Here is a 21,843-nt window from a genome sequence, read left to right on the forward strand (position 1 = left end):
GATTGGGCATTTCCTTATTTGAACAACCCTACTTCCAATGGGCATATCTCCCTCATACGAACTCGAAATCACGCAAACTCAGCGGCGTTGGAAAGATTGTTCCAAGATATTTCCTACTATATCTAGAAACACACCTAACTCATCCTTATCTAGAAGTTATGGTCGTTTGAAGTTCACCAAAAACTCAACTTTAACACAATTAATATTTTCCAGAATTTTTTTATACTTTCCAAAAATGACTATTTCCTCTTTTTAATTTCTTTCTAGTTACAGGGTGTTACAATTTTAATCTACAATTTTTTTGTTATGATAATATTATTGTATTGTTAAATGTTTATCATGTAATGACAAAATTTCTCTCTTTACATAACCAGTGAGTTTGTATGAATGTGTCGTTATCTTGTTTTGTTCTAATCATTTAATAATATTATTTTACCCTTTATCCTACTTTTTTTTTTATAATAACTTTACCCAATATTTTTTTCTTTGTAATATTGTAAGTTTATTCTTGTAATCGTTGGTGTGTAACACTATGATAATTTTCAACTTGAACTCTATAATTTGAAATATGTGCTTTCTTTAAAGCGGATACCAAATATAGAATAAGAAAAAACATGTACTGATGATAGGTGTAGTAATTATCTCCGGTGTCAACTAAAGATCTTGAGTTTAGAAATGAATTTGCGTTCAGTTTTAAATCAAATAGTGAATACTAAATGAGGGGAAAAACTCAAAGTTAATTGACATTTATCATTTTATAAAATCCTGACAAGTATCAACTATCTCCTTCATAAATTATAGATTTGGAGTTTAGAATGAATTTACTTTACTCTTAAGACTGGTATCAAATTTAGGGTGACGAAACCCCTCAATTATCAATGATTGTGATAGGTAGTCTCTCAATGATGAAAACTGAGACCAAATGTCATGTTTTTATTATCAAATACTATGTAAATTCTACAAAAATTCACCCTAACAACAGAAACTCATTCATGAAAATATGATTTGTCAAATCCATCCTAGTTTGGCCTGATTATTGACCCATTTATTTACTAACTCAACTCATTAAAAAATGTGTAGATATGTTGTAGAATATAGCGTGCGACCCTTTAACCATTATAAATTAGTCTATAATTTCACATTTTTTGAATTTTGGGCATTTGACATAGTTGAAATTTAATAATTTAACATTTGACAGTATTTATCACGTTTGGAGAGAGGCAAATTAATGTGTCGATTTTCTAACAAATGAAGAACATAACTATGATGAAGATTTAGTAATGTATGGGGAAATGCACTGAAGCATATAGATTATTTTTACTCTAACAGATTTATGTAATACTGTTTTTATGTCTTTTTAAAGCTTTTTCCTATTTATTCCAAAAACAAAATAAGGAAAACTACATAAATGGGTCATTAAACCCAAAATAGTTACATGTTCATACCCAAACCCAAAGTAATTCAAGAAATACCCATTCTCTAAAAAATAATTACAACTCATACCCTCCCTTCATGAAAGTCTCAATATTATTGAAATTTATAAATCTTTAGAACCTCTGTTGATGGGAAATGTGTCTATAAGCATAAACTACTATCAATTATGTCAAAATCCAAGTATCACTATTGGTTGTCGCCGACACTGCAACGTGTTCTTCATCACTCTACTCCTCCAAGATGACACAAGAAGCCTATATGTCCTAGGGACTAAAGGACATAACTGTATCCACGTAAATCCAATCAAAGGCACCTTAGTGGTCAACATATATAGGTGACTCGTTGCTAATAATGAGTAACGATCGATACAAGAGTATCGAACATTATGTAGTAGTTGATTCGAGTAGGGCTTGAATATACGTACTGCTTTTTGTGAATGCTAGCTTTGATAGTGTCATTGGTCCATTTCTACAAATGCTTAATGATAAAGAAAAACTAGTGTACAAACATGTCCTGTTTTCTAATTATTGGGATAATTTCTTCCGTAAGAGGCTTCTGCTAAAGCATCGCTAGATTTTACTAAAATTTGATGTATTAATCTACAAATATCTTGTTATGTAAATGGTATTGTATTGTCAAATTTGTTATTGTGTAAGGCTAAAAAGTGTCTCTTTACTTAACGAGTGATTTGGTATGATTGTATCGTTATCCTGTTTTGTTCTAGTCATTCAATAATCTTATTTTTCCCTTTATCCTACTTTTTGTTTTATAATAACTTAACTCCATCTTTTTTTCTTTATAATACTGTAAGTTTATTCTTATAATCGTTGGTGTGTAACACTGTGATAATTTTAAATTTGAACTCTATAATTTGAAAAATGTGATTTCTTTAAAGCGGATACCGAATATAGAACAAGAAAAAACACGTATGCATGATTGGTAATAACTATCTCAACAATCAATTAAAGATCTCGAATTTAGAAAAGAATTTGCATTCAGATCGGATACTGCATACAAAAAATGAGGGGAAAAACATCTACTTAAATAATGCTTATCATTTCTTAAGATCGTGACCGGTGGAAACTATGTCCATCATCAACTATAGATTTTGAGTTTAGAATTAATTTACTTTCACTACTAAGACTGGTATGAATTGTAGGGTTGTAACCCCCCCTCCCCCCAAAATCATCAAATATTGTGATGAATAATCTCTCAATGACGAAAACTGGTTTCAAATGTCGATTTTTGATTATCAAATACAACGTAAAATTTACAAAAAATTCACCCTAACAACAAAAACTCATTAATAAAAATATGATTCGTCAAATCCATCCTCATTTGGCATGATTATTGACCCATTTATTTACTAGCTCGACTCATAAAAACCTGTGTTGATATGTTGTAGAATGTAGTTTCCGACCTTTTAACCAGCATAATAGTGCATAATTTCACATTTCTTGAATTTTGAGCATTTGACATAGTTGAAATTTAATAATTTCACATTTGATACCATCTAGCATGTTTGGAGAGAGGTAAATTAATGTGTCGATTTTCTAGCAAATGAAGAACACAAATATGATGAAGATTTAGTAATGCACTCAAGCATAAGAATTTTTTTTCGTCTAACAGATTTCAGTAGTACTGCTTCTATGACTTTTTAAAGATTTTTCCTATTCCAACAGTTTGATTGCAATCCTTAGAAGGCGCCAGAAGTAGTTGATGTTGTACGATTAGTTCTTATTATATTCATAGATTGTTGTAGAGGTTTATTTCATGAAAGAGTAGGTAGCCAAAGACCTACTCTGATTTGTAAATACACTTTTGGATATTAATGCAAAAATCTGGATTTAAAAAAAAAATTGTATTTACTCAAAAATAATAATAATATACATTTGGTATAAGTCTCCATCAAATCTTCTCAATTGTACTAATAATTTATAGCTATAAAATTATAATATTAAAAGTAAAATGGAATATTAAATTATAGTAGTACTATTTTTACTGATAATTTTTTATGGATATAATATAGTACACAAATTTCAAAAAAAATTATTCAAACAAATCCCAATTCATGTAAATGAAAGCAAGAAGCCACCTCACAAATTTCCATTTCTACAAGATATATGTTATGATGATGATGTTTGATTAAAATTAAAAGAAAGAAAAATTGAAACACTAAATAAAAAATATAATTCAAGAATCTTGTTTAAGTCATCCATATACCCACACCCCATTCCCTTGAAATAATAGAATGAAGAAATTATTATTTTCCTCATTTGATGTTTTGATAGTCATATTGAATCTAACTAAATTTGAATCCTTGCCAGAAAATCTTACATTGAGATTAAATCACTCCCTAACAAAGGTGACTCTTTATTCAAAAAACTTGAATCTAAAATGTATGGTTAAAACTGAAAAAATACATTTTATTCCACCATTCAAAACTGACCCCGCTTCTCCCCCCCCTCCCCCTTGTTGTGTTCGAAAGTGATTGGGGCGTTATGCAGAAGCTTACAATTGCAAATCATATGGTCGATAAATCAGATGAAAAGTAAAAGCATACTAAAAATATATTATTGATATGATTTGGCTTAACAACCTACATATTATAAAACTAGTATGGAAAAAGCATAAGCATATTGGGGAAAATATCCCCCTAAGCTAAACTCTTAAACGTCTACATTGTGAATGTTCTTGGTATGAGAAGGTGTGCAATCAATTTATATGATTCCATACTTTTCATCTAAAGTAAATAATAAACCAAATATGAAAGAAAATTATATTTTCCTTTCAGGAAAAGTTGAAGCATTTATGGTAATACTTTGACTTTCCTTCAAGAGAAAAATAAACTTCAAATAAGGTAAGAAAATCAGGCCAAAACTCCAACGCCCCTCCTCCCTCAAACCCACTATAGAAACCCCAAATCTCCTTCTTCCATCATTTCATAGCCAACCCCCCTTATCCGCCCCCCCACACCCCTCTTAAAACCCACCATAAAAAACCTCCAAAATTTCCTTCTTCCATTAGTACATACTCGTCAAGATTCAACTCACAATGTATTCAACCAAAAGAACACATACTAGACTAATCTCAAATTGACAATCAAGAATCAATCCCAACAATTACTTTATCAAATTTTGACGATTTAAATGTTGAAAAATCAATTCAAGAAGCAACAAGCAAGTGAGGCTTCTTCCAAAACATCAATCATAGGATCCCAATTCAAGTTCTTGAAGTTTTGAAAAATGTAGTACACAAGTACTTTGAATTGCTAGCTGAAGAAAAAATTATGTATTACAAAGAGAGCTATAGTGATGGTGAATATGTGTTGATGTTTTGGAGTGCTATTGGTGAGAAAAATTATAAAGTTTGGGACTGGTTGGATAGTATAAAATATGGTTGTAATCCACAAAATGATAGCAATCTTTGGCCTCCTCAAACAAGGTAACTTTTTGGGTTTTCCGTTTTGTGTAATTTATAGGTCACATGTTTTTGAGTAAGTAAAAAAACATACTTGTAGTATTACTTTTTTCATGAGTTTCATATCTTTAACTGTAAGGTATTTGTGTTTTCTATCTGAATTATTGTTAGCTATCTATCAAAACAAACCTCAAAACTTACTAGACCAAGTGTCTAAATATAATCACAAAAGGTTGTGTCACAAGTTAGGTAGGCATAAAATTTAATCCTAATGGCAACTGACTCATTTATTTTGAGATGTGTTTTGGTATTTAGTTGATGATAAATCAGATAGGAGACTTGCAAAAATGTGTTACTTCAGGTGTGTTTTTGATCATTATCTCTAAATTTTATAAAGGTGTATATAACTTAATTTAGAATTATATTGCATATGTAGGAACTTTTTTTTGAAATCTTTTTTACAATAATATATCTTCTATAATTTCACAAGTAGGGTATGGAGAGGATAGGATGTATGCATATATTATTTCTACCTTTCTGGGGATAAAAATGTTGTTTCTGATGGACTATCGAAACACTCTTAGTGAAATTCTTGACTTTGACATTAAATTACCTTGCCATTAAATTTCGTATGCTTTTAAGGAAATTCCTAACTTTGTCACTTGTTTATAGGAACCAAGTCTTGGAGTATCAAAAGTGGGCTAAACTACTTGCTAAAAAGTTGTTAGAGGTGCTATTGAAGGGTCTCAATGCCAATGAAATTAATGAATCTATAGAACCTCTCTTGATGGAAACTATGGCTATCAACATAAACAACTATCCACCATTCCCAAATCCAAGTATCACCATTGGGGCCTTGCCGACACTGCGACGTGTCTTGCATCACTCTACTCTTCCAGGATGACATGGAAGGCCTATATGTCTGAGGGACTAAAGGCGATAATTGGATCAACGTAAATCCAATAAAAGATGATTTAGTGGTGAACATAGGTGACTCGTTGCAGACCAAGAAAAATGATCGATACTAAAGTATCAAGCATTGTGTAGCAGTTGATTCGAGCTAGGCTCGAATATCCGTATCAGTAGTTTTGAATCATAGCCTTGATAGTGTCATTGGTCCATTTCAACAAATGCTGAAAGATAGAGAAAAACCAGTGTACAAACATGTCTAGTTTCTTAATTTTTGAGATTATTTCTTTCGTAAGAGGCCTTCTGGTAAAGCATCACTATATTTTGCTAAAATTTGATATTTTCATCTACAAATTTTTTATTATGTGAATGTTATTGTATTTCTAATTCGTTATCATGGAATGACAAAAACTCTCTCTTTACATAACTAGTGAGTTGGTATGATTGTGTCATTATCTTGTTTTGTTCTAATCATTTAATACTCTTATTTTACCCTTTATTCTTCTTTTTGTTTATAATTACTTTACCCAATATTTTTTTTTTGTAATATTGTATGTTTATTCTTCTAATGGTTGGTGTGTAACACTGTGATAATTTTAAACATAAACTCTATAATTTGAAAAATGTGCTTTCTTTAAAGCAGATATCGAATATTGAATAGGAAACAACATGTACTCATGATGGGTAGTAATTATCTGTGCCGTCAATTAAAGATCTTGAGTTTAGAAAATAATTTGTATTTAGTTTTAAATTAGATACTGAATAGAAAATGAGGGGAAAAACATCTTCTTAAATGAAACTTATCATTTTCTAAGATTGTGACAAGTATCAACTATAGATTTCAAGTTTAGAATGAATTTACTTTCACTCCTAAGACTAGTGTCAAATTTAGGGTGATGAAACCCCCTAATCATCAATGATTGTAATACGTAGTCTCTCGAAGACGAAAACTGGTATCAAATGTCAAGTTTATATTATCAAATACTACGTAAATTCTACAAAAAATTCACCTCGAAAAGAAAAACTCATTAATGAAAATATGATTCGTCAAATCCATCCAAATTTTACCTGAACATTGAACCATTTATTTACTAGCTCAACTCATTAAAAAATTGTGTTGATATGTTGTAGAATGAATTTTTCGACCCTTTAATAATTATAAATTAGTGTATAATTTCACATTTCTTAAATTTTGAGCATTTGGCATAGTAGAAATTTAATAATTTCACATTTGACACTATCTAAGATGTTTGTAGAGAGGCGAATTAATGTGTCGATTTTGTAACAAACGAAGAACAAAAATATGATGAAGATTTAGTAATGTATGGGGAAATGCAATCAAGCATATTAATTGTTTTATTCTAACAGATCTAAGTATTACCGTTTTTATGACTTTCTAAAGCTTTTTCCTATTTATTTCAAAAAATAGGGAAAACTACATAAATGGGTCATAAAACCCAATATAATTACATGTTTGTAACATCCCGCAATAGAAAGAGCTAAATTTAGAAAGAAAGAAATTGGAAATAGCCAAATTTGAAATTTTGCAAGTTATGTTTGAGTTGTGAGTTTTGGGTCAACTTCAAACGGCCATAACTGTTAGTACAAGATGAGTTATCTAGCCCATAAGATATCAAATGAAAGGTTTTTGAATATTCTTTCTAACGCCACCGAGTTTGTTAAATTTCTAGTTTGGATGAGGGAGATATGCTTGTTTGAAGTCAGCTTGTCCAGTTAAGGAAAGTTACTTGAATTAGTGAGGGGTATTTTTGTCTTTTCCTTACCCCATCAGCTTAAAACGTTTTTAGTATTATTTTAGGGGTCAAAACTGATTTGGGTCAGTTTTGACAATCCTAAATTACACTTACGGTTTTGAGAGGAGTTCAAGAAGAGGAAAAGAGGAGAAAAGGATGAACGAACAAGATCTCTTGCGAATCGAGGATTTGTTTTGCCAAATCGAGGTAAGTAAGTTTTCATAGTGTTGGGTTCGTTCACCCACACACCCATCATAACTTTCTTTTTCGAATCTATTCATAAATATTTAGAAAGTTAATGTTCTTGATGAGTGTTCTTGAAGTGTTTCTTTCGTTCTTTAATTAGGATGGGTTTGATGAGTTCTTCAGAAAAATTTATTGAGTTGAGAGTTGTTTTTGAGTATATTCTCATGTACTTGTATTGGTTAATTGAATCTAAGGAAAATTTGAGGATTACAATCGATTCTAGACGAATTAGGATAAAAAAATGAGAAGAAAAATTCGTTGGAATGTTTTGGGGGAGGGCTGGGGCGGCGCGCCCTAGATACACCAAATGGGATGGGGTGGCATCCCAACAGTGAACCAAAAGGCAGCCTTATATGTTCAGGGGTTGGCTCCCCGCCCCAGCCGTGCGCCAGGTTTCTTGCCCCAACCCTTTTTCTGATGTTTGCTCGTCGAAGTTCTTTTAAAGTGTACCATTACTCTGTATTGATTATAACTATTCTAAAATACATATAAACATCGAGAATTCATTTATAACATAAATCCCAACCCTTGAATTCGTAATTCAAATTCAAGGTAGAGTTAAGAGCAAAGTCTTGAGAGTTCTTTTGAGTCATTTTGAGAAGTCTTTTACAATTTTTTAAAACTTGTTTTAGACTTGAGTACTTGAGTTTGAGGATGAGGAGAGTTGAGTTTCATTTCTTCAAAGTGAATACATGGGAACTAAGTATTCCCAAGAGTAAATGTTTTTACATTTAAAATTAGGGGAAACCTCGATTCCAAATGAGTTCATGAGGAGTGTTTGAGTATAATATCTTTTAAGAGAACCTTTGAGTAATGATCTCAAAGCTTGAGGATGAGGAAATGTTTTTAAACATATGAGCTAAGTTATATTTTGGGAGTAGTATTGAGCATCGATATGGGGACGAGTTCAGATAACTCAAAGTCCTCATAAGCCATGTAGCCAATGTGGATAGAAAGAATCATACTTTTTAGATCATTCCTTATTGATTTTAAGCATAGATTAGTGGATCCACTTTGTTGAGGAGTTCCATACCCCGACAAGGTATAAGTGTCACAAACTGAGCCTACACCTTGGTCATGGTTGTCACTCGAGCCTACATTCCTTGGCCTGGCTTAACTCTTAGCAGAATACTTACTCATAAATAAGATCCACCCAAAAGATAAACTTTATTCAACTGTCTCAAAATATAAACTAAAAATGTTTTAGAAATAAACATTCAACTAGCCAAAGTGGCAACTCAAGTCTCAAAATAAACAACTGAAAACTAAAAAACTAATGAACTTTTTCTATCTATCTATGAAGCTTTTAATACTATGAGGGATGTTGATGTGTCTGAGATTTGGACTCATTTAGGGCTTTGTTTTGATAGTGTTAGTGTCCTAAAATACCTAATTTATACTATAAACTGATGTTAAAGCATTGATTTTCAGGTATAAGAGCTAAGGAGAAGGCCAAGGACACTACTAGGGAAAAATGAGCAAAACAAGCTGAACAAGTGGAAGAAAGAAGTTCCCGGTGATCGCCAAGACCACCCAGTGAACCACCGAGTGGAATTTCAGCTCGCTTAATGTTCCAGTGTTCCAGCCCTAGGAAAAAACCATGTTGGCGACAAAAGTGAGCATTCGGCGAATCGCCAATCGATTCTGCGACAACACACTAGATCTCCCAAAGTTACATAATTTGGGATGTTGAGTACCAATGCAAAAGGGCGACAGAAGAGAGCAAAATGGCGTATCGCTGAACCACTCGTCTCGCCCGGCTTACCTCGCCTAATGGCTTTTCAGGCTAAATTTTGGGAAACTATAAATTGGATTTTGAAAGGGATTTTGAGTAGTTCTCACCCAGATATTGTTGTTCCCATTCTACAGTTAAAGTTTTCTCTTAGTTTTGTAGTTCTTATTGTAGACTTTGATGATTTTGAAGCTCAATTTTGAGGATTTGCAAGTCAGTTTCTAAATTTCTTCAATTTGGACCATTGTAAAGACTTGGGAACATTTACCCGGATCATGGAAAATGTATTTGGTAATCGTTTTCCTATTTTTATGATGTGTGGCTACAACCCCAATTCTTGGGGTGTGATTATGGGTTGAATTAGCTTATGGGTTTTGTTAATAACTAATTTAAATGCTATATTGAAATGGGTTTAATCATTGGTTGTGTTTTAATCTATGAATTGTAGTCGAAAATACAGTTCTAACTTTGAGTTCTTAGCTTGCTTGAGAGAGGGGTTTTTGAACCAAAACTTTTAATTAATGGTTTGTAGGTATTGGGTTGATATGGGATCAACTTGAGAGAGTGAATCCCAAACCTAATCCTACCCATCTTTATCAATAGAAAGGATGTATTGAGGTTGTGGGCTGTTCTTATTTGTTAAGATTGTTGATGTTCGAGAGAAATCACTTGAAACGTGATAGTTGTTCGAGAGAAAATTATTTCAATCATAGTCCAGCCTACCCACTGATATTTAGCTGCCTATTAGTAGTTTCAATTAACCATATAACGAAATTTGCCTATAATAAATCACATCCCGAGAATTCCTCATTATATTGTTATTTTTTCATGTTTTATTGTGTTGTGATATACCGTGAGTTTACGGTATTTCTAATACATTTCACTTACAAGTTGTGTGTGTCTAAGGCCTTTTTATATTGGTTTTTATGTGTTTTTATCATGTTTTGCAGGAAAGGTGTTCAGGCGCGGAAGTTTAGAGACAGCTGAAGGAAATGCAGAAACAGGGCATCCACGGAGGTGATCTACGGACCGTAGGTCCATTCACGGTTCATAGGTTATGACCGTAGATCAGCAGGCATGGTATTAAGGACAAATCAGGGAAATCTGACTAAGTGTGGAACCACGGTGCCCATTGACGGTCTGTAGATTAATCTACCGACCGTACTGTTGATCCGTAGAGTGATACTGCGAGGGTTCCAGTACCTGATTTTTGAAGATTCTAAGTATGGAGCTACGGAGTGGATTAACGGACCGTAGATCGATCTACGGTCCGTACTGCTGGTCCATCGTTTGCTTCAGAGAAGCTAATTTTTGGAAGCTGAAATATTTTCTAAGTCCCGATTGACGGAAGGGACTTACGGACCGTAGATCCATCGACGGTCCATAAGTCGGTCTCGTGGATTGAAGACGCGTACCTGAACAAAACTTTCCTTAATTTGTTTCCTTTTTTATTTAGGATTTGTTTTCTATAAATAGGACATGTAAACCTCGTGTTTGGGGGTTAGACACTATTATTCTAGTTTTACTTTGTAACTTTGGATATTAATTTGCAACTCTAGTAATTATTGATTTCCCAAGTTCGTTTTGAAGATTTTGGCTTTGCAATTCAAGTTAAATTTCTAGGTTTATCATTCTCTTTACGTAAGTTCATGATTTCTTCATCTACAATTATGAATTGTGTTCTTGCCAATATGATTAACTAAACCCACAACTAGGGTTGTGGGAACCATGATCGATTAACAAAGTATAAATAGTAAATAAGCAATTCTTGAATAATGTGTTGCATGTATTGATAATTCTTTCGTTTAGAAGTCTTTTTAACGGTGGCCAACGTTAGAACTCGCCTTGTTGCTACTTGCAGGACCAAGGAGGTAATCAACAAGAAAAGAATTATCAACATAGATTTAGTGTGATACTATCTAATAGGCTAGTGTCGATTGGTGTGAAGTAATAACTAAGCCAAACATCGATTATGATGTCTAATATGAGGTAAAGGTAAGGGTTAGTAAATTATACACACGTAGCCGGACCAAGGTGCGGGGTGAAATTCTCTAGATGCCGGACCAAGGATTTAGAGATACCTAACTTATCACTTTGCATGTAATACACTAGAAAAGGATTGCTATTACTAGGATTACTGCGTTATGAGATTGTGGGGAACACGTATACCCTAGTTATTTCTCTTATCTTGATAACAACCAAAGTTGAGTTTGATTATTGATTACTTAATAAGTTCTTACTATTTATTTCACACAAGCACAACGCCCCTTTTATTACCTGTTTCTGGAAATAATTTGACTAATTGAATATAATTGTTAGTTAAAGTAAAGTCTAAACCATTTTCCTCGTGGGATCGATCCCAACCTACAAGTTGGGTTCTTTACGTGATAACGATCGCTTATACTTCTGTAAGGAGGTGTAATTTGAGTGTATCAAATTTTAGCGCCGCTGCCGGGAAATTCTGGCTGTTAGATTTACTTTTAACTACATTATTGAACGTTAGTCAAATATTTCCTAATTTTACTTTTTCTCTTTGTTTTTGTCTCTCTCAGGTTCCGATCCTAGTGTATGCCAAGTACACGGAGCCAAGGCGAACCACTTACTCCGTACGATCCAGAGTTGAATAGAAATTTGCGATGAATGAACAATCAAAGACTTCCAGTTAATCCTATCGGAGGAAATCTAGATGAAGCAGTTGAGTTACAACAACCAAGAGTAGTTGGTGGGGAAAACCGGGGTCTAGCTGAAAATCAATTGGGAGATGCAGCGAGAGTGCATGGTCCACCAGGCCCACAACAACACGACAACCATCGGGGCAACATCGATATAGCAGACTCTGATGGACCCATTGTCCTACCTCCTCTACCTCCAGGGCACACATTTGTGGTGACTAGTAGTTTGATGCAGATGCTTACAGCAAGAGGCTTATTTTCAGGATCGCCATCGGAGGATCCACATGCTCACTTGGCCAAGCTAAGGGTGGTTTGCAAAAGTTGTGTAGGTAGACCAGACTTGGATATGAACGTCATTAGATTACGAGTGTTCCCTCTGTCACTGACAGGCGATGCTGCAGTATGGTTCACTGATCTTCCGTATAACTCAATTTTCACATGGGACCAACTAGCAGAGGTGTTTAAAGCAAAGTACTATCCAGTGTCTAAGAAGCTCAATCACAAAGATAGGGTCAACAATTTTGTGGCATTACCTAGAGAGTCTGTGAGTAGCTCGTGGGACAGATTCACTGCTTTCGTAAGAAGTGTCCCAAACCACCGTATTGACGATGATTCACTGAAGGAATATTTCTATCGAGGACAGGATGATAACAATAAAGTAGTACTTGACACTATTGCTGGAGGCTCATATGGTGATTGTACATATGCACAGATTGCTGAAAAATTGGAGAGGATCTCTCGCGTGGAGCACTAGGAGGTCAGATACTGGGAGAAACACATTTGCAGTTCATAATGCAACTGTTAACTCTGTAGATGATATTCGTGATGAGATGACTCAGATGAGGACAGAGTTGGGGTTGGTATTGAAGAATGTGAGTGGAGGAGCAGAAAAAGTAAATGCTGTAAACTACTTAACTAGAACTCCACCACCAGTTGAGGAGTGTTACTATGAAGAGGACACTTATGCGGTGAATGATTAGATGGGGGGTTTCCGACCAAATGCCCAAGGATCCAACACGGAAAATTGGCACCAAGGTCAAGGGAACCAAGGTCGGAACTATGGAAATTACAACCGAGAGGGTCACTATGTCCGAGATGGGAACTTAATCGCGACAACAACTACAATAGGAACAACTATTGCAGCAGAAACGATCGGGTTGGACCCTATGTTCCCCCTCAAAATCGGGAATCTGGTGCTAGGGAAGCTGGAGGTAATATGACGCGTATCGAAGATATGCTGCAGAAGATGATGTGAAGGTTTGATGCGACTGATGAGAATGTGAAGGAGATGAGAAACGACTTATCTGGTATTGGTCAAAAGGTTGATGCCCATGCAGTGTCAATAAAGAATCTAGAGCAGCAGATGACGCAGTTGTCTATTACAGTGAATCCGCGTCAACCTGGCACTCTTCCTAGCAACACCATTCAGAATCCAAAGAATGATGGTCATTGTATGGCAATTACTACTCGAGGGGGTAAGCAAACCATAGATCCACCTATGCCATTTGTGGTGGATACCAAGATTAGAAAAGAAGATGATGTGGTGGAAGTTAGAGAGGAGTCGGAGGTTATGACAGAACAAGAAGTGGAGATACCTCAGAAAGTGGTTCCCATACCTAGACCTCCACCACCTTTTCCACAGCGGTTAGTGAAGAAGACTGAAGATGGTAAATATCACAGGTTTATCACCATGTTGAAGCAGCTTTCTATCAATGTTCCTTTGATAGAATCCTTGGAGCAAATGTCTAGGTATGCAAAGTTTATGAAAGATATGGTGACAAAGAAAAGGTCTGTGAGTTTTGAAGATGATGATAGATTGCAGCATTGTAGTGCTATTGCTACAAGATCTCTGGTGCAGAAGAAGGAAGACCCTGGTGCTTTCACGATCCCATGTACTATAGGGTTGTTACACTTTGCTAAGGCATTGTGTGATCTTTGTGCTAGCATCAACCTCATGCCTTTGTCTATTTACAAGAAGTTGGGTCTGGGGGATCCAAAGCCCACTGCAATGCGGTTACTAATGGCTGATCGGACTGTGAAGAGGCCCATAGGTGTGCTCCATGATGTGCTAATGAAAGTAGAGTCTTTCATCTTTCCGGCGGATTTTGTGATTCTTGACTGTGAGGTTGATTTTGAGGTTCCCATCATCCTTGGGAGACCATTTCTTGCCACAGGGCGTGCGTTGGTTGATGTGGAAAAGGGACAGATGAAGTTCATACTGAATAATGAAGAAGCAACTTTCAATATCTATAGGTCCATGAAGCAGAATGGTGAGCTGCAAATAGTATCTACTATAACTTACAGAGTGGAGAGTGGGTCAGAAGTGCAAATTGAAGAGCGACTAGGTGTTGAGGCACTAGCAGCAGTCATGATGAATTTCGGTAGTGATGGTATTAAGAGTATGATGAGTTGGTAGCCGCACTTGATAAGTGTGAATACCGGTCCAAACCAAAGAAGTATGAGCTAGACATGAAGAATCGCGAGTCCCCACCCACAAGACCATCTATTGTGGAGGCACCGAGATTGGAGCTTAAAGCTCTACCACCACACTTGAGGTATGTATATTTAGGCGAAGAAAATACTTTGCCGGTCATCATTGCAGCAGATTTGAATGCAAGGAAGTAGAGTGCTTGGTGACTGTATTAAAGAGGTTCAAGCGAGCGATTGGGTGGACTATTGCAGATATTATTGGGATCCCCCCGGTATCTGCTCTCACAAAATCCAACTCATGCCAGATCATAAGCCCAGTGTTGAGCACCAGAGAAGATTAAATCCACCTATGCAAGAGGTAGTCAAAAAGGAGATCATCAAGTGGCTGGATGCGGGAGTTATTTATCCCATTTCAGATAGTAATTGGGTATGCCCTGTGCAGTGTGTGCCTAAAAAAGGTGGTATGACTGTGGTTCCAAATGAAAGAAATGAGCTTGTTCCAATGAGGCCTGTCACTGGATGGAGAGTTTGCATGGATTACCGGAAGTTGAATGCGTGGACAGAAAAAGACCACTTCCCTATGCCATTCATGGACCAGATGTTGGATAGACTTGCAGGCAAGGGTTGGTATTGTTTTCTTGATGGGTATTCGGGCTACAATCAAATTTCTATAGCTCCAGAAGACCAAGAGAAGACCACCTTCACTTGCCCATATGGGACTTTTGCTTTCAAACGGATGCCATTCGGATTGTGCAATGCTCCAGCGACCTTCCAGAGATGTATGATGTCGATATTTTCTGATATGGTGGAGGACACTATTGAAGTGTTCATGGATGATTTTTCAGTTATAGGTGATTCGTTCGATCATTGTCTAGAACATCTGGCCGAGGTGCTTAAAAGATGTGAAGACTGCAACCTGGTGCTGAATTGGGAGAAGTGTCATTTCATGGTAAAAGAAGGTATAGTGTTGGGTCATCGAATTTCAGAGAAAGGTATTGAGGTTGATAGAGCTAAAGTTGAGGTAATAGAAAAGCTTCCACCACCCATCTCTGTAAAAGGTGTTAGAAGTTTTCTTGGGCATGCAGGTTTTTATAGGAGATTCATCAAAGATTTCTCAAAAATTGCACATCCCTTGTGCAAACTGCTCGAGAAGGAGAGTAAGTTCTATTTTGATGATGCTTGTCTTAGAGCATTTGGAGAGTTGAAGGAAAAGTTGGTTACACACCTATCATTATTTCACCGGATTGGGGACAACCGTTTGAGGTAATGTGTGATCGAGTGGAGTGGCGCTTGGTGTAGTATTGGGTCAAAGGCGCGAGAAAATTCTTCACCCTATTTACTATGCTAGCAAAGCTCTAAATGTGGCCAGAAGAATTATACTGTGACCGAACAAGAACTTCTTGCGGTGGTTTTTGCATTCGAAAATTTCATCCTACTTGCTTGGTACTAAGGTCATCGTGCATACTGACCATTCTGCATTGAGGTATTTGATGGCAAAAAGGATGCAAAACCACGATTGATTAGATGGGTATTGTTGCTGCAAGAGTTTGATTTTGTGGTAAAAGATAGAAAGGGAACCGAAAATCAAGTTGCCGACCACTTGTCCAGATTAGAGGAAGAGGCTATGCTAAAGCTTGGAGATAGGGCTGAAATTAATGATGCTTTTCCAGATGAACAGGTATTGGCTGCTTCTAATGATTTGATTCCTTGGTTGCAGACTTTGCTAATTATTTGGCAAGCGATATTGTGCCACCCGATTTGTCTTTTCACCAAAGGAAAAAGTTTATGCATGATGTGAAGAAATTCTTCTGGGATGAACCTTATTTGTATCGTAGTTGTGCTGATGGGATTATTCGTCGCTGTGTGCCTGAGGTTGAGATGTTGAGTGTACTGGAAGCATGCCATTCATCGCCCGTTGGTGGGCATCATAGTGGTATTCGGACTGCACATAAGATTTTGCAGTGTGGATACTATTGGCCTACCATCCACCAAGATGCTCATGATTTCGCCAAGTCTTGTGATCGTTGCCAAAGAGGGAGGGATTTCAAAGAGGCAAGAGCTCCCTATGAATCCTATACTGGTGATAGAATTATTTGATGTATGGGGCATTGATTTTATGGGTCCATTTGTGAGTTCATATGGGATGAAGTATATTCTTGTTGCGGTTGATTATGTATCGAAGTGGGTGGAAGCAGTAGCGCTCCCAACAACGAAGGTAAAAGTGTCACCGCATTCTTGAAAAAGAATATCTTCTCCAGATTTGGTACACCGAGGGCTATTATTAGCGATGGAGGCTCTCACTTTTGTAATAAGTTGTTCAAGGCACTACTTGAGAAATATGGTGTCCGTCACAATGTAGCCACTCCTTATCATCCACAGACTAGCGGTCAAGTTGAAGTGTCCAACAGAGAAATCAAACAGATATTGGCGAAGACTGTGAACGCCAATCGAACGGATTGGTCAAGGAAGCTTGATGATGCTCTATGGGCATATCGCACTGCATACAAGACCCCCATAGGTATGTCTCCTTACCAACTTGTATATGGGAAGTCTTGTCATTTACCAGTAGAGCTAGAGCACAAGGCTATGTGGGCAATGAAGAAGTTAAATTTGGATTGGGGCACTGCATCTAATCAAAGGATGAATGACTTGAATGTGCTTGATGAGTTTCGCCTAAAAGCTTATGAAAGTTCAGCCTTATACAAAGAGAAGATGAAGAGGTATCATGATCAAAGAATTGAAAAGCGAGAATTTGTGGTTGGTGATCTTGTGCTGCTATTCAACTCTAGGTTGCGCCTATTTCCAGGCAAACTCAAGTCCAAGTGGACCGGGCCATTTTTGCTCACAAAAGTGCTCTCGCATGGAGCGTTGAGCTTGAAAATAAGGATGGAACAAGGTTTGTGGTGAACGGGCAAAGGATCAAGATCTATCTGGGAAATGCTGAAACTGTGCAAGAGTGATTGAGGCCTGCAATCTTGATGAAGTCTGAGTAATCAAGACACCTGCGTCGTGCCGCGACGTTAAATCAAGCGCTGCTTGGGAGGCAACCCAAGATGTACAATCTGGCCAACGATAGGGTTCTGTTTTCCATTTAGTAGTTTAGCTTTCTTTGATTACTTGCGTCTTTGTATCAATGTAGGTAGGTTGCTTTAGTGTTTTAGTTCTTAGTGTTGGCTAGAATTAATATAGGGTCCGTGTCTAAAAAGTGTCCAGAAAATGTAAAAAAATAATAGCCTATTGGTTGCTACATGTGCAGGTACACCACGCAATGAATCTGCAGAAAATGGTCTGGTGCAGAGGTCTACGGATCCCATCGACGGCCCGTCGATTGATCCACGGACCGTCAATGGTATCCGTAGATCCCAGGTAAGCCCCTAAATTTGTCTAAGTATAATAGTGATCTACGGTCCCGATCTACGGACGTAGATCGACTCACGGACCGTAGACGGGGTCTCGTGAGTCCAAACCCTAAGGTTGTCTGACCCGACCCGGACCCCCTTACTTAAAAGCCCCATGTTTCAAACCATTCCTCTTCCCTCCATTACTCCCAAAACCGTTTCTAACATTCCATAACTCCCTAAATCACTCCATAACTCCCCAATAACATCACCCCTTCCATAATTCCCAAAATCCCTTCCATACAAAAACAACCCATCCCATAATCTAACAAAAAGGGTCCGGTGTTTGGTCAGTAACGAAGAGGTGACTCCTTGGTCTTGCTAAGCATAGTATCATCACGCAATCACCCCACTCCTTGTTGCTTGTAAGGTAATAGACTTTCCCTTCACTTTGAATTTCGATTCATAGATTGAATATAGAGAGTCGGGAGTTGGGTCTTGACCTTGGGTAATTGTTAGATGAAAGTGCATGATAAACTTGAATATTACAATGCCCTTGGAACGATAGATAGTGATTGTATAGCATTATTGTATGTGATCGTAAAAACTATATGCTAGTTTCGACTTAGGGTTCCACATCTAGTCTAAATTGTTGGGTATAATAATCGGTCGGAATCTTAAGAATGACGAACTAGCATAATTTAAATTTGTAAATGCATGATGAGGTTGTGTTAATGTTGAAAACTAAGGCCAAAAATGTATGATACCTGGCACTGATGGCTTCCACGATACCCCGTCTACGGACCGTAGATCATCTACGGACCGTAGATGGGGTTCGTAATTGGATGCACCTGAAAAATTTCACCAAGTGTGAAACCACGGAGGTGGACTACGGTCCGTAGGTCCATCTACGGACCGTTCTGCACTTCCGTGGTTTCCATCTGCGACCTATATGTCAGGCCCCCTGATCCACGGAAGAGATCCACGGACCGTAGATCAGTCTACGGACCGTAGGTCTCCTCCGTGGATGACCACTGTAGCATCTGTCAAATTTTTTTTTGTGGACTTAGTTGAGGGTCGTTACCAATTCTAAAAGTTTCTTTTGCTGCATATGGTTAGTGTTGGCACTAATATCGTTCCCGCAGGTACGATGGCACCCAAGAAGATGGTCACCTACTCAAAAGGGGCAAGTCCAAATCTATTGCCCCTAGTTTCCGGTTAATTGATGAGGACACCGACACCGACTCTGACCCAGCATATGTGCCTCTCAACCCTAGGGCTTCTCGCGCTGCACCCAGAAGCACCCCTCGGAAGGTGCTCCCCGACGTAGTCACTGTCTCCCAGTCTGATGAGGAGCACACACTGATCGGGTCACCAACTGGGGCTGCTTCCAGTTCAGAGGGACCTATGTCCGGGTCCGAGTCTGCCCATGCCTCAGGCTCCCAGTCTGCCCACTCTTCACAATCCGGGTCTGCCCATGCTACAGGGTCCAATGCCAAATCATCCACAGGGTCTGGAGAAAATGACCAAGCAGCCTTGTCTGACGAGGCAACTAGCTCAGAGTCCATACCTGCACCACGGAATGATGAGCCCACTCCTGTAGCCGGCGAGCTGAATAGGTGGTGCGTAGAAGGTCAATGGCAGATCTATCGGGATGCTAAGATGGTCAATGACAAACAAAAGATGGCCCGACTAATTACAGAGGAGCGCAGAGTCCTCACGGGGAGCTTGCATACTGTTCCAGATATTCACAGGCTGTTCAACCTTCACAAGTGTGACTGGATGGCTCGAGACCCAGGGACGTATAGCGAGGAGATTGTACGGGAGTTCTATGCTTCCTATGCGGCCACTCTCCGCGGTTCCATTTCCAAGCGGTCAAAGCCACTAGCTCAGGCTCCGCTCACTTCCACCTTGGTTCGAGGGTGTCCGGTGGACATATCACCCGCCACCATTAGCCGTTTTCTCTATGGTCCTACCATGGGCACTCTTGGTGTCCTAACACTTCAGAGTTTGATTACCGCTGGGACATCGTGCGGAGTGGCGCTTTTTAGAGGAATGCTGAGCACAAGAGGTTGTTATACTATGGCTGGCCAGGTACATTGCTGCGGATGGCGAGCGGGCGGAATGGGTCGCTGCTCCACGGTTGGGCATCCGGAAGGCCACGTTAAATTTTGTATCCAAGTTCTTCTGGCTGCTGGTGCGTAACAAAGTGTTGCTACAAAAGCTGCTGGCAGAGATTCACGAGAGAGCTTTCAGGAACTCCACTACTTACCCATTCCCATGTCTAATTTTTCATTTGTGCAGGGACTCTGGAGTGCCGATCTGGCATTGTGACAGGTTAGTCCACCCTATAGGGGCATTGGACATCGGCCTTATTCGAGATGAGGCAAATGTGGCAGCACCTCGCAGAGAGCCCCAAATTGAGTACCTCCCTTAGGTTCCGATCTTGCAGACACTGTGGGAAGCACAGGGCGGTGACCCCATTATCCAAGACCACACCAACACTGTCCCAGGCTCCTTTTGTCAGGCAGCGAGTATTCTTCCCGGTCTACACCACAGTTAGGAGTGACGGTTGTCCCAATGGCTAGAGTACAGAAGTTAGAGGCGCAGATGGCCACACTACTGCATCACATCCAGTCGTGGATGCAAAAGTTGATTGCAGAGTCTGAGGCTAGAATGGAGCACAGGATGGAGGGGATGATGGATCGGAAGGTCCAGGCTATTAATAAGTGCCTTGATGCCTTTGAGTTGCGAGTCCTCGAGCGATCAGCTCCGGGCATAGAGCTATTTGCTTTGCAGGCTGACTTAGCCAGCTCCGGACTGACGTTGATGCCTTTCTTGCTGCACCTTCAGTTGAGACTCAGGCTGCTCCCACTGCACTGGCTGATGATACAGTGCTAGAGGCTCTATTCAGTGGGCCGTCGAGGAGGGGCCTGCACCGACACATGCCAAGGGCAAGCGGCACCGCTCTCATCGCACGGAGGAAGAGAAAGCTCAGAAAAGCAAGCATCGGCAGGAGAAGGAGGCTAGGAGGGCTTCGATTGCAGACGAAGAGTTGCGCTAGCAGAGGGTGCGTGAGAGAGCTGCAGGGGCATCGATCTCTGCCCCAGTTGCAATGGTTCAGCCTATTTGGAGGGACGTTGTGAGCACCACTGATGGTGTGGAGCAGTTGATAGAGAGCACTACTGAGGGTGCTAGGATTGCTGAGGTGGGCACTACTGAGGGTGCTAGGATTGCTGAGGTGGGCACTACTGAGGGTGCCCCCACTGATGTTCACGCGGGTTCCGGGAAACCGACCCCCTACTTGTTGATGAGTCACCGGCGCTTTGCGCCACAGGTTTGTTTCATCCAAATCCATTTTCTTTTACTGTTTCTATATGTATTGTGGACAATTGCATCTATTTTTGTTGGGGGTGGGGTAAATGGATTGTGAGTGATAGGGTGAAGTCTGAATAACCCAACTCATGAATCCTCTCTTGGGGTTTCTTGCCTGTTTTCTTTTCCCCAAGAGACTGTTTAATTTTTGTTGAACCGGCATGTCTTAAGATTGTATGTTTAGAAGCATGATACAAAATGAAGCATGATGGCTTATAAAAAATGATACCCGTCAGATTCTGGGTTGTATGCTAGAAGTAGGCTACGATTAGTTGATTGTGTTGGCTCTGAGTATGACATAGTAACAATCGACTTGGTGGCATGACTAGACTTGAAACTTGAACTGGGTAGTCTGATAATCTGATAATGAAACTATGTCCCAAGAGTGGGTGAGAATCATTGACTGTTCAAACGGTTTTGTGCAAAACTAGAACTTGCCCGGTTAGTCCTGCTAAGACAATTCAATCTAGAGGATAGGAAGTGATCATAAGCATTGTTCTGAAAAATCCACAAATTGCCTAGAAGGATTCAAC

At 38.6% G+C, this 21,843-nt stretch overlaps 1 protein-coding gene and 1 pseudogene across 6 annotated transcripts in view; both read left to right on the forward strand.

The window, feature by feature from the left end:
* LOC125809219 (bi-functional coumaroyl CoA and feruloyl CoA ortho-hydroxylase F6H2-1-1-like) overlaps positions 1-5,780 on the forward strand; it is a 40,275-nt pseudogene extending 34,495 nt beyond the window's left edge.
* Positions 1-21,843, forward strand: part of LOC125809294 (uncharacterized) — an 862,104-nt gene that overhangs the window by 65,251 nt on the left and 775,010 nt on the right. The window lies entirely within an intron of this gene.

Source organism: Solanum verrucosum, unplaced genomic scaffold (assembly GCF_900185275.1).
Source record: "Solanum verrucosum unplaced genomic scaffold, falcon-dt-bn FXZP01000062.1, whole genome shotgun sequence".
NCBI lineage: Eukaryota > Viridiplantae > Streptophyta > Magnoliopsida > Solanales > Solanaceae > Solanum > Solanum verrucosum.